This window comes from Sceloporus undulatus, chromosome 8, assembly GCF_019175285.1.
Source record: "Sceloporus undulatus isolate JIND9_A2432 ecotype Alabama chromosome 8, SceUnd_v1.1, whole genome shotgun sequence".
Classification (NCBI taxonomy): domain Eukaryota; kingdom Metazoa; phylum Chordata; class Lepidosauria; order Squamata; family Phrynosomatidae; genus Sceloporus; species Sceloporus undulatus.
Window position 1 is genome coordinate 30,933,195 of NC_056529.1, and position 13,949 is coordinate 30,947,143.

General features: G+C 43.0%; 1 pseudogene; it reads right to left on the bottom strand.

The window, feature by feature from the left end:
* Nucleotides 1-1,240: 1,240 nt before the first annotated feature.
* Nucleotides 1,241-5,378, bottom strand: LOC121914442 (annotated as a pseudogene).
* Between the last annotated feature and the right edge of the window lie 8,571 nt (nt 5,379-13,949).

Below are 13,949 nucleotides of genomic sequence, written 5' to 3' on the forward strand. Positions count from 1 at the left end.
CTGCTATTAAATGATGCATGGGTCCTAAGAGTCCGGAGGTTGCGCCAAAGCCACACTCCATTCCTAAGCCATGGTATTGCGCTTTGGTGCAGCTTCCGGATTCTTAGGAGGCATGCCTCATTTAACACAGCTCCTCCAAAGAGACTTGAAGAGCTTTATTTTGGCAGTCTGTAACGGCCCTCTGGATCACTGACTGGCAGGTATAGTACAGTGTACCTCGGATACGAATACCCAGGTTACGAAATTTTGCGGGATACGAAATAAATCCCATAGGGAATTATTGTTTCGGGTTACGAATGTTTTTCGGGTTACGAAAAAAATTTTGGTGCTTTTTTTCGGTTTCTTTTTTTCGCACGGAATCGCGGCTTTCCCCATTAGCGCCTATGGCAATTCGGCTTACGCGGCTTTTCGGGTTACGAAAGCGGGCCGCGTTACGAATTAATTTCGTTAACCCGAGGCCACCACTTTATATTCTTTCAAACAAAGTTATGTTTTTCATCCATGCCAGGATCCAACTGAAAATCTTGCCATGCCACACGCCTACACACACACCACACAGAGAAAAAACTACTGCTGTTTCATTGGCTTTCAAACTCTTCTTTACCTGGGAATTAATGCATTTGTAGTGAACAGTTAACACTGTTATGAACTCTGGTATAAATCTTAAAATTATCAAAATATTTAAAAAAAATTCAATAATGTAACAGCACTACACACGTATAGACCTGCCCTGAAAACATTAAAAAAAGATGCGGATCTGCAGAACTTCAATCTGGCAAGGTATAATTAGCGATGTTAATTTAACCTCACCCCAAAAATACCCCAAAACAAAAACAAAAAAACCTTTTAAAAAAAGTTGTGTAACCGACATCAGACGTATTATTACCAAATTTCAAACTTTAAAAAAAAATTCATTAACTTGCAGCCAGGGTCAAACATTTCAGGAAAAAAGAAACAGGTAACCCCAAATGTAAAGAAAGTGCCTAAAATATAGATCAGCATTTTAGAGCCCTTTCGAAATACAAGGCAGAGAAAGGTGGAAAGTAGAAAAATCTGGAGCATCTGTAAATTCCAGAGGAGTCCAGAGCTTACAGGTCAAGACGGTTAACCGGAAGGCAGCCGCTAAGTTAAAAGGCTGCTAAGTATCACGGTCTACACACAGATCCACTGTCTGTGAAGCTGCAACACATTTGGTGTCTTCTTCCTTCTTTCGCCGCTCCATTTCCCTTCCCACAAGGTATCAAGAGACTGGGCCAAGCCTCTCTTCACTGTAATTGCTAAGGTCTGGCCCAATGACCTGAGTAAATTTAGGAACATGTTCCACGTGTCCCGGGAGATTCCTTGATTCCTGAGGGGTTCTCGTTCAAGAAGTGTAACCACTGGTCCAATATGGGGGGCTTGTTTTGCGTGAAGACCAGTTTCCAGAGAGCAATGGCTATTTCTCGGTGCAGTGACCTCTGCCCTCTTCGGAGTCCCAGGCCAAATTGAAAAGTAAAACGGTAGGATCCTTGAACTTATCCTCTTGTTTGGCTTCGTTTAAGAGGCTGGGAAATCGGGCACAAATCCCTCAATGCTGTCCGCGTTTATTGCTTTGCAGCCCTCAAAGAATTCCGTTCTTTGAAGGAAAAAAGAGAGAGACCAGTTATACTGTGGCTTCGTCAAACACCACAAAAGCACAGGCACAAACCCTCCTCTCCCCCTTTCCCCAGAATGTATTGTGGTTACTATGGCTGTGAATGGGTCCATGTCAATTGTGCCTGAACTGTACCAAAACAGGTCACAGTTTGGGGAGCTAAGGTAACCAAAATGGTAATCCCAGCTAATATAGATTAATAGATGTGAGAAAAACAAGCACGCAAACAAACAAAACCTTCAATCCGTCAAGTGAGGGAAGCATGCCTATTTTAATAGCAAACTAATTTATATGATCATAAATGATCTCGTCTAGGCTCCATCCTCCCAACAAGAGAACAACAGGGAGAAGAGTTCAAGAGGGTTGCTAATGCTGTCCTTCCACAGGCCTGTCTACCTGAAGCAGCTATCTCACTCGTCCTCACAACAGAGTGATACTTAACAAAACTTTGGGCCTTTGAAATCTGGCCTAAGGGCTCCTCTCCAAAAGCTACTAGCATGTTAATGTGGCCTGCTTTTTTCTTTGTTCTTTTTAATGCTTTCTACTGTAAAGGGATGGCAGGGAAGGATGGTCTGAGCCATTCCTCCTACATCAGTTTGCTGATTTTCTGCTGGTCATGAAAAAAAAGCGAGACAGAGGATGAATAGAGTTATCTCGCAATCTTCAGCAAGCCTCCTCACTTCCATGAAATTACTGACCACTGATGTGAGCAGACAAGGTGTGTAAATACCAAGCCGGGTTCAACACACAGCAGCATAAAGCAGTAGGATTCTGAGTGGTGATAGTACAGTAATGCTTCCATTGATAGGTTAGGATGTCACTGGTGACTGTCCCACACATTAAAGACCATCTGCAAGGAACACAGAACGTCTGCACTGGGTAGTAGGTCCTAGCCTAGATGCAGGTGAAGCTAAAATATCCACATCATAGGCTTGAACTGGACAAGATTCTTCAAATGACACACAGACTACCTGTGAATTGCACATGGTCGCCGCTTGGAATTTCCATGCCAGGACTAGCACTTTGAATTGGTGGGGTAACACAGGGTCCTGCAAAAGCGCTCCATGCCCTCCTCTAATATGGCATCTTCTCGCTCACTTTGTATCTCCTAAATAATTCCTCAGTTCTGTGGAGAGATGACTCCTCCATGCCAGAAACAGGTTCTTTTTTGAAGTCCCCAGGGAGTGGGAAGCTGCTGGTTCTACCAGCAGCCTCCATCTTCTTAGTCCCATTAACAAGGATGTCACCAGAAGATTTCCCACTTCCTGTGCTGTGCTCCTCTTTGTAGATTGTGCTGCGCTTGCCGTGAGTCTTGCCACTTGACTCTCGATCACCATTTTTGCTGCCAAGGTGGTGATGGTTCTTGCACTTGGTGACGCACTGGCCATATTGTTGCACGCCTGGCTGTTAGGCAGGCCTCTTGCTATCGCACACCCACTCCACTGCTGCTCAGCGGGCCTCAACATGCCACCAGCGACAGTCAAGCATATCGGGAAAACCGGATGAGGAAAAAGAAAGAGGTTCTTCAAATCAGCAGGTAAGCATTGTGCAGCACTTACACATTCTCAATTGCCGTTCCCAATATCTTCACCACTGGCTATGTTACAAAGGCTGCTGGAACTCTTGGTGGCCAAAAAGCATCTAGAAGACCTCATTAACTTCAGCCAGATTACAAAGCAGGTATACTGCACCTCGATGTGGCATTTTCCTATTGCAGTCTTCTCCATGAATTGGATACACTTATGGTAGCTTAGCCTGGCTATAGGCTCTTTTTCCATGCTGTTTCCCCATCAAAAGGAGGTGGTTCACACTGTGCACTGCATAATAGGCAAACAAAATTTTGACCACACTCCATACCTAATAAGTCTTCCCCACCCTTTTTGGGCAAAAAAAAAAAAATTTTCACCTGGAAGCACCCCTAGACAAAGCAAGCAATTTCCCCGCTCTACTAAGGAAGCAACATAGCTAATAAAGGAAATTCCTAAAATTCTTTCCATAAATAAGGTTACAAAGAGGTTGATTGTGTGAATTTGTCAAGGCCTACTACTCTGACATAAGAATATTCTCTCTCCTCCTCTCTGGAAGCTATTAAAAAGCCATAAATGCATTTTAATACTTAAAACATACAAGTACGATAAGTTGATCAGTCTACTGCCAAGTTAGGACTTCTGGCTCCAGTCACCACATTTTTCTTCTCCATCACTCTTGCACATTTGGATTTTACAGTGAAAATCTAAGCTCTTTTAAGTATGCTTGAAAGAGTTGCCAAGGAAAGAGTGTAATAACCAAAATACAGTAATCTCTCCCATAATTTTAGAAGCTGTTAGAACTATTATGGGGACCAATTGTATATGCTTCTGTGTGCTAAGCAGTGAGGGTACCTATGTTGTTTGCCCTTGAGATGAAGTTATGGCTGAGTCTCATAAAAAAGGAAGTGTTACAATTTTAAAATGATGCAGAGTTTGGGCTGAGATGGCAGCTGTCCTTTCAGCCAAGTGTGACCCTAAGACCTGTCGACGAGAGGGTGGGAAATGTGCAGCCCAGAGGCTGCAAATGACCCCAACCACATGTTATACGTGGTGCTCTCCCAATGGCATGCTAACCATAGTAACTGAGAATAGTGAGATTTGTCACCCAGCCCATCGTGAGACAACCCAAATGTGGGAGAAACTACTGTACAGAAACATCCTTTGCAAGCAATAAAGGGTCAAGTTCTACACTACACCCCATGCATGGCTATATAAGAAAACAAAGACAACTTACACAATGTCCTCCAAAACGTGGCAGGGATTGCACCATTTAGCCCCACTTGCCTCCAAGCATCTAGGTCTCTCTGGGACTGCTATGGAAACAGGGAAAGGGCTTACAATCCCAGGAGGAAATGAAGGGCTCTGTGAGTCAGAGCATGAGTGGCTGCCGTAAAGCAACACGTAAAGTTCGACTTTCTCCTGCAAAAGAAAGTAACAACGTTAGGCCTCATATACACAACTACTGCCATACCAGCTGCAGTGCTAACTCCTAGCAGGTTTGTACGTTGGCCAGCTTATCGTATTTGTTCAGACACCAAACCACAGAAGAACACTGTCATGACCAAGATGTCTCACACAGAGGTTTTGCAATGCCACCATATTGATATATATCCCAGGCCTTGACATGCCTTTAAAGAGCTTCATCATATTTTCCTCTTGAGTACATACTATCTTTGAAAATGTGCCTGGTGCCATTTCTACTGTTTTACTTCTCTTACTGCTTTTTGGTTTAATATTAATCATTACACTGAATAATCTACTGTAAAGTAGTCTGGGACCTATGAAAAGCAAGTAGTTAGTCTTTTAATAAAACGTGGGTCCTATTCTTTCATTGCTTCAAAACAGGGATGTGAAAACACTTCACAACACTCTTCCTTGTGTAGAGGCTACTAGCTGAGGACCACTAAACTCTGCCGAGTTCTCACTTTCAGTTGTCTTCTTCCCACTATATGGTGATGCGCAATTACTGTAAATATACACAGATGCAAAATAGAGTAAATGCAAAATAGAAGATCCCCAATGTTACGATTGTATGTACAATTGCTATTTTATTGTTTTAATAACAGCAATAAAGATTATTTATATAAAAAAGAAGAAGCTCCCATTTCCAGACTTTGAAAGTTTATTTTTTTCAGTCAAAATTCCCAGATCCTCTAGGTAAACACATTCTGGTAGCTGCAGAGTCAAGAAGAAACTTTCCCTACCTCCATGTACATGTGTGTAAGTGGCAGGGTTTGGGGCTGGGGTTGTGTGTGTTTGTGTGTGGTTAACTCCCTTCTGTGGTTTTGATGTTTCCCACACTTTTTGCTTTTAAGCACCATCTATCTGAATAGGTTTTCAGAGAATAAGCAAGTATCTGATTGTCTTTACAGCTGTTTCTTTGCTTTGCTTTACTGCAGTGATTCCCAAACTTTGCTCTCCAAGGGTTTGGACTTCAACTCCCAGACAGCCTCAGTCTGGAATTGTGGGAGCTGAAGTCCAAAAACATCTGGAGGATCAATTTGGGAACCATGCTGCTTTACTGTATTGTAGCAAATATTTGGCCTTATATTAGTGAATAAATCGACTGTTTGCTGTCCTGAAACTCTGATGAGGAAAGGTGCAATAAATCAAAAATGAAAATGATGTGATGATGCTAGCTATAGAGATTGCATCCAATCTCACATGAATATGAAAACAGAAGACTGCACAACCTACTTTCAACACACCTCCAACCTGTTTTGCAGAGAGTCAATTGACATGCCAAAGAAGAGAAAAGTTCTGTTCACTTGGTTACCTATGCTGGCCTGTAAACATGCTGTGGTACAGGTGCCAGCAATTTGAGCATCTGTTGTTAACGCCAACAGCAAACTCTCCCAGATTTTGGATCAGTTGTGTTACAAGTTGTTCTGTAATCCGGTTGCATCGCAGCCCTGTGGATTTTATCCATAAATAGCAACCAGACCTGGGAGGGGAGGGAGAAAAAGGAAGAGCAAAGCAGGAAAGAATCTATGTTCAAAAAATATCTGGAAGACTAATGTTCTGGGGAGAAAAGGGAAATGCATTTGCTGAATGTCTAGATACACATATAGGACAAAAATAGAGACCAGGCTATCCAAGCTCTGCTTGTTTATAACTAAGCATTCACTCTGACAACACGATGAGCAGAAATAAACAGAAAGAGGCTTTGTATCAAGTCAGGCCACTGGTCCCTCTGGCTTATGCCATCAGTCTTACCGGGACTGGTTGGTTCCTAAGCTTTCAGATAGTTTTCCCAGCCTAAGATGCAGGACAAACAGGTTTTATAGTTTTCTCCCCCTCATGGGAAAAATGAAGACTTCTGCACAGGTCTTGAGAAACAAGTCGCATTTTGCAAAGTTTCTTGGGGAATTATGCTGTAAAGGAAACAATGTTTTATGTGCAAAAACTGGGTTTTCTGAGGAATAATTCTCAAAGGGACTTTGCAAAGTGCAAAGAATATCAAGGGTTTTCTGAGTGTTGGGGAACCATTATTCTGCCAAGAGATGAAAAGTGGTGAATTGCCCATTGCTATCCCGCCCTATGGTATGCTGGGGGGTTGAACCTGGAGCCTTTCCTCATGCAAAGTTGTGTTCTACGACAACCTGGGCATAAAATGTTGTGTTGCATTTTGTGTCTTACTCCCCCCCCCCCCATGTCACCTCATTTTATTTCCTATATCTTTAAAACTTCCTTTTCTGATACGGCTTAACCACTTTGTCTCCTCAGTGCCAAGTAAAGAGCTAGTAAAGAGCAAAGCTAATGTAAATGTTTAAAATATGAAGTGAGAAATGCCCAATGCCCATGTAGATTCAGGAAAGCAAGAGCATTAGGGATCATATTGCAAATGCTGGATAATGGAGTGTACCAAAGAATTTCAAAAGAAACCAGCCCATGGTTTATAGACTATAGCAAGCTTTTGATAGTACATGGGCCCTCTCCTGACGCGGGGGATCCATTCTGGATCCTCCCGCGTAAGGGAAAATCCACCTTGCTCTAGCCCCATAGGAAAGTTGTACAGAGTGGCATGACGCTCCTTTTGAACTTGGCAGAAAGGCAGCACACAAATGATCACCGTAAGGGGAGTGTTTAAACTAGCCTCTACAGCTCTTTTCCAAATCTTGCCGTCCAAAAAGAGAGGATGGAATCTGTGGTTCTGCATACATAGTTGGGCACCAACTGTCATAAGCCCATCCTCTTCATAGAGTGGTCAAAAGCGAGAGCTTAGTCCATCCCTGGAATGCCTAAAGAAGGACTGACCCTCTCTACTTTTTCCATCACAGTACTGCTGGTAACCTTTTTGAATGCTTGGGTGCAAAAATGGTATTGGTAGCAGTTGTTTGGCACTTCCCCTCAAAGGAGTGCTGAGAGGAATCTAACTTTGAAGGTTTCGGGTAAGACATTTGTATATGTTTGTCAGGGGTTCAGGTTAAAATCAGGCAATGTTATCTGTTAAGTCAAAGGCTATAATCAATGCTAATGTAGTTGACATTTGCTTTGCTTTTTCATCCTTTTTGACTGTGCACATTTTCTTAGGCCTGTTACAGACTGCCAAAATGAAGCTGCTTCGGGTCTCTTTGGAGGTATGCTATTAAATGATGCATGGGTCCTAAGAGTCCGGAGGTCGCGCCAAAGCCACACTCCATTCCTAGCACTGGAGTGCAGCTTTGGTGCACCTTCCGGATTCATAGGGTGCATGCATCATTTAAACAGCCTACCTCCAAAGAGCCCGAGCCAGCTTTATTTTGGCAATCTGTAACAGGCCCACGTCTCACCTGCACCCTGGTTACCTCCCAACATATCTCACCTCCACCCTTTATGTGATTCCCTTTATCATCCCGCCTTTAGGATGAGCGAGAAACAGTCATCCCTGCTGGAATTTGTAAGTTTCTTTGGCATTGTTTCCTTTGGTTCCTCCTACATCCTTTGTTACATGTCCCTAGTTTTACTCTCAACTTATGCATGGGTTTATTAAAATCCATAACTTTGGCCCCCAAGCTTCCCTCAACCTATACATGCGGCTGACTTTGTTGAGTTATACCGTAATATCTGTGTAGGACATCCAATTGGAAGATGAACCAGCACTAAGAAAGTTTAGCTAAGTGTTATATATTTAATTTTGCCCGTTACTCAGCTGTTTCGTACTGTTGTTCTTAACAGTAAATTCCTACATGATGAAATGCATCGACTTATCACTTTCCCTTATCACATAAGGGAAAGGAAAAGAAGTGGGATTTCATAGGGGGGTTGCTCTTTTTCTGGATCAGCATCTGATTAGATGACACCTGTTCCTCTATATCATTAAAATATGTGACAATGGGGGGAAGGGAAGAATTCACATACAAGGCTTTAAATCTCACTTTAAAAAAGGAAACCAACACCCCTGCAGCCATCAAGCTATGTTAATTACAGACAAATTTAGCTGCTAAAACAGATGGAGTCAAAGGGAAAATAGGAAAAGATGACTGCTCTAGTGAAGAAGAAAGAAAAGAGAACATAAGCTGTCTAAGCTTCTTTTTAAGTCACTCTTTTGCATTCTGCTACTGTCAACAAAAACACCACCACAATCCTTTGCCGACAGTTCCCTTGGCGAAACAGACCCAAGCCTTCTGCTTTCAGTTATTCCAGCAAGAAAAACAGGATAAATTTAAACATAACTCCCAGTCTTCTTCCTTTTTTCATTTCTTCACTCACAAAGTACACATTGTCAGGCATCCTAGCGGCTGCAATCCCTCCCAACAAGTACTTGCTGTAAAGTTATGAGAGCTCTGGTGGCACAATAAGCTACCATTCCCAGGATTCCCTAGTACTGAGCCAGGGCAGTTAAATGGTCTCAACTGGATTATTGTTGCAGTGTGTTTTGGACCTAGGAAAACTAACCTTTTATAGAGGCACCAGCACTCTAGACTAGTCCTGTGGTGGAAAACAGGGAGACAGAGAAGTTTGCAATCTTCTTATTCGACAAAACTAGCTTTGTGTCTGCCAGATATTTCAGTCTATACCACCATCATTCTGACCAACAGTGGGCTGATGGGAACTGCAGTCCAAAACAACAAGATGGTACCACATAGGGGAATGCTACAACAGACATCTTAACACCCCCATCCGCATGCATAGCTTTCATATAGCAACTATTCAACATTTTGTTTTCAAAATGTAGTCTGGACAGAACAGTAATTATCCGGTTCCCCTTCTGCATTAGCTACACTAAAGGATCTCTTTTCTTATGCCACTATAATCCGAGAGCTAAATAATTCTCTTTCATGTGTTTATACTGTGAAGGTCCTTCTCGACAGAGCATGTCTCGGATGATATCTCTTCTCTACGAGTAGTTTGTCCTCCCCCACCTCCAGCTTCCATTGTGTAGAGGCTGGTCCCTTGGATGTGCCATAGAATCCAAATCCCAGGCTCCAGATAAATTATGCATATCCCATAGGTTCTCATAGCGGATTTACATAAATACACTAGTTTTGCCCAAACTGCAGTGTTTGGGTTTTCGCAGAACTTATGGCAAGATGGCACAGAAGGAAGAAGAGGTATGCACTGGAGAGAACAAGATGGACAAGATAACAAGCAACAGACCTTTCACAACCAGAGCCTTGTGCAACCCACCAGAGCGCACCTTACAAGCTTTAGCAGAAGCCGATTACCCATCTGTGTCAGTACCCATTTCTAGAAATCACGAGGTTGCATTTACTATACAGAAAAGTGTTAAAGTGGCTTAGCTAAAAATAAAGAAAACACAAAAATATACCACAGAAGATCTATATGTTCATCCTAATGATGAAGGATCAAATTTTCAAAAGATTTCCCACTACCTTGGATCAAACATTGATCAAAATGGAGACTGCAGTCAAGAAATCAGAAGAGACTGGAATGGGAAGGGCAGCTGTGAACGACTAGATAAGATCCAACGTTAAAAATATTAAACTGAACCCTATGTTGTGGACCATAGCATTCCCATCATCATGTCGTCATGTGGAGCTGGACAGTGGAAGAAGCCGACAGAACACTATGTTGGACCCCAGCATTTCCCCTCATCATGTAGTCATGTGAGGCTGGACAGTGAAGAAAGCAGACAGAAAGAACCAACTCATTTGGTGCGGTGCTGCAGGAGAGTTGCCGTCGATTTTGTCTGTGTGCACACCGCCACACCCTTACATCAACACCGAAGCATACCTCCAAAGAGACCCAAAGCAGCTTTATTTTGGTAGTCTGTAACAGGCCTTAATAACCTTTTTTGAACCATTGACAAAGTGACAAGAGCTACAGGATCTGGTTTGGGGTGAGCAGTACTGTACTTTGTTTCCAGGCTGCGGTCGCCCCAAAAATGTTTGCCATAATTTGTGGTTGCTTCGCCTACCCACCTTTTAACAAGAAGGCAGTGGTTACACTGGTAAAGTGCTCATTATTAACTGTGAGTGGCTAAACAATCTTTCTTATCTCTTGCTAAGAAGCAGGCAGCCCTGTTCAAATTAATGTGAGAACTACGAAATTGTTAAGTTGAAGCGGTTCCCTTGACACACGGCAGAAGCAGATGGTCCGGAAGGATGTCATATTGAGGAGGGAGCAAGCTTGTTTTCTGCTGCTCCAGAGACTAGGACCTGGAGCAATGGATGCAAGCTGCAGGAAAAGAGAGTCTACCTCAACATTAGGAGGAACGTCCTGACAGTAAGGGCTGTTCGACAATGGAACACACTCCTTCCTCGGAGTGTAGTGGAGTCTCCTTCCTTAGAGGTCTTCAAGCAGAGGCTGGATGGCCATCTGTCAATGGGGATGCTTTGATTGTGATTTCCTGCATGGCAGGGGGTTGGACTGGATGGCCCTTGTGGTCTCTTCCAACTCTATGATTCTATGAGTGATCACCAACTATAGTCGTTCCGGGACCACAGCGATTGCACAGCCAAAGTGGGCCACTGCGGTGGTTGCAAACAGGCCGCCAGCAGGAGCGGATTAAATCTTCTCCTTTTGCTGGTGGCTTCAGGCTGCCTTAGGCAGACTTGGAGTGACATCCGTCTGCTTTGGGGATGAGCGTCGCCTAAGCCCCATGTCACTGGAGTGGTCAGATGCCACTTTATTTAGCCTGCCTATTTGGGGCCATGGACTTTCAAGGCCAGGAGAGGGCAGGCCACAACCCAGCAATCCCTTGCTGGGTGCATAATGTGTAAAAGAGCAATGCTACCTCATTTCTAAAGGTTGGAGCCTTCTCCCCACCATTCCCAGAAGGAGCTCTTCTTCTAGACAGGGGATGGGGTTTTCATAGTGGTCAGAAAAAGCTTTTTCTTTATTAGAAGCCAAAGCTGGTGGCAGCCCTTCCAGGTTTATTAAACTTGAGATAAGTGGCAAATTTCTTCCTTGTGGGGTGAGGGAGATCTCAAATAAATACTCTGATTTAAATTTCAGATAATGAATGCTTGGATATAAGTTGATAAGTACAGTAAAGTCATATAAGAATGATTTTTCTTTTTAAGAACATTGACATTATAACAACCATCCCACTTCTCCATATCAGGGAATTTGCAGCACAGTTTCCACAGTGTTTCCAAAATGGCACCTGAGCCTTTTTAGTAGCTCCATCTAAACAGAGATTTGGACAGATATTTTCTCCTTTTTTGCCATCTGAAAATGCAGTGGTTAAAAAGAAGTTGTACCAAATAGGATTTCTGCTTGCCTTCCTCTTATCAAAGGTTGGGGAAAGGGAATCTGGTGGCAACTCAGTTGAGAATTATCTCAGTGGCATCAGCCTCTGTATCTCATTTGAGGCTGACTTTGCAATGTTTTAAATAGCATGAATGCTCTTATTTCTTTTACATCTTACATGTATTTGGGATTATTTGCTTGCCTTGACCCTTTTCAACCTAAAAAAGGTAGTTTTATTAATACTGGCTAAATTGTTTTGTCATGATGTTCGAAATCGAAGCAGACAACAAGCCAACCATCACACTGCTAGCATTATAAAACTTGATGAAAAGGACCGCTGCTGAGGATTTCACCCGCAACAATCCTGGCCTTCATATTACTGTTTTAAATGTATGTTAAGACTTTCAAAGCAGATTTAATTTAAACAGCATCACCGTAGTAAAGTCATTGGCCTACTTGGGCTGTAGTCCGAAATTACTTTTGAACCTCAACTGGAAGCTTGTCATTACTTTGAGATGGGTGGCTGACTCTTCTGCCTGGTATTGTATGTTGGCAAATGCTCTGTAGCAATTTTCTATGTTGTACTAGAGTTCCCATCAGCCAAAGTCCAGGTTAGCTGTGGATAGTTGGAACTGTAGCCCATCATCATATCTGCTGGGGTTGTTGCCATGTTGGAGGATCTTAATTCTGCAGTGTTATGGTTGTGCAATACGGTGAGTGTACTATTTTGCTATGGCTTTGTGTAAAAGAACAACCCTGAAGATATGCCACCTTTCAATGGCATTTTTCCTTTCTCTCAAAGGAGCTCTAAGGGTGCAGCTGAACTGTACCAATTGAGTAGTTCGGTCAGGATAAAGTCATCTAGTTCTTTAATTGCTGACAAACCTGGGTCAGATTAAAAATAAATACACTTGAAACACATCTTTTTTCACCTGCCAGAAGCAGAAGTTGGCATCTGTTTTTGTGTGTTAATTCATACCGAGAGCATTGCCTTTCTTAAGTTGTGCAAATGCTGCCAGAGATGCTGTTTTAAAAGTACAGCTGTGTTCAGAGGTTGGCAGTTTGTGGGCCCTGCTCTTGAATCCAGATAGGAAGTTCTTCATTGTTATGGCTGCGTGTGCATTTTGTTTCATTTCATTTGCTTATTTGCATTACAAGTTTTGGGCCTGAAAGTGTGTGGAGGGGAGAGACGTCAGTTTTAGTGTGGTGAAACCAGTCTCAAAGGCCCTAACCCTTGAGAACAAGCCTTGATCATTAAACACTAATGACTGTAATCCTCTGTGTTTGAGAAGGGAAAGATGCATTTTGCTTGTCAGTCTGATCTGGAGAGGATGTGTGCACTTGGGGATGATGGCAGAGGACATAACATTTTGAGTTTTGTTTCTTAATGCAAGGAGACAGTTGCAAACTTCATGGAAGCACTTTAGTATAATGTTCACAAAGTGTAAGAAGAGGTGGGAGAAGCACTCCGGTTTCTTCTGTGTCCGTATGTCCCTCTCAAAGGCACGCTTCCATGCTGCATACACCTGGCAAGATGTGAGCTTCTCCTGCAATGAGTCCCCCATTTAGCTATTGATAATAAAGGTAGATTGGAAACAAGCAATAGACAGTGGAGTCTCCTTCCTTAGAGGTCCTTAAGCAGAGGCTGGATGGCCATCTGTCAATGGGGATGCTTTGATTGAGATTTCCTGCATGGCAGAATGGGGATGGACTGGATCAGGGCCCTTTTTGGGGTCTCCTCCAACTCTATGATTCTGTGATCCCCATCCACAAAAGAGTGCAGCAACTATAGGATTGTAGAATGGATTCCCCATGCAAGCAAAATTATGCAACACAGACTTCAACTGTACATGGAGATGACCCAGAAGTGCAAGTGGGGCTCAGGAAAGGAAGAGGCGCTAGGGACCACACTGCAAACATAGACCTGTTACAGACTGCCAAAATAAAGCTGCTTTGGGTCTCTTTGGAGGTATGCTGTTTAAATGATGCATGGGTCCTAAGTCCAGAGGTCACACCAAAGCCACTCTCCATTCCTAAGCACTGGAGGGCAACTTTGGTGCAGCTTCCGGATTCATAGGGTGCATGCATCATTTAAACAGCATACCTCCAAAGAGACCCGAAGCAGCTTTATTTTGGCAGTCTGTAACAGG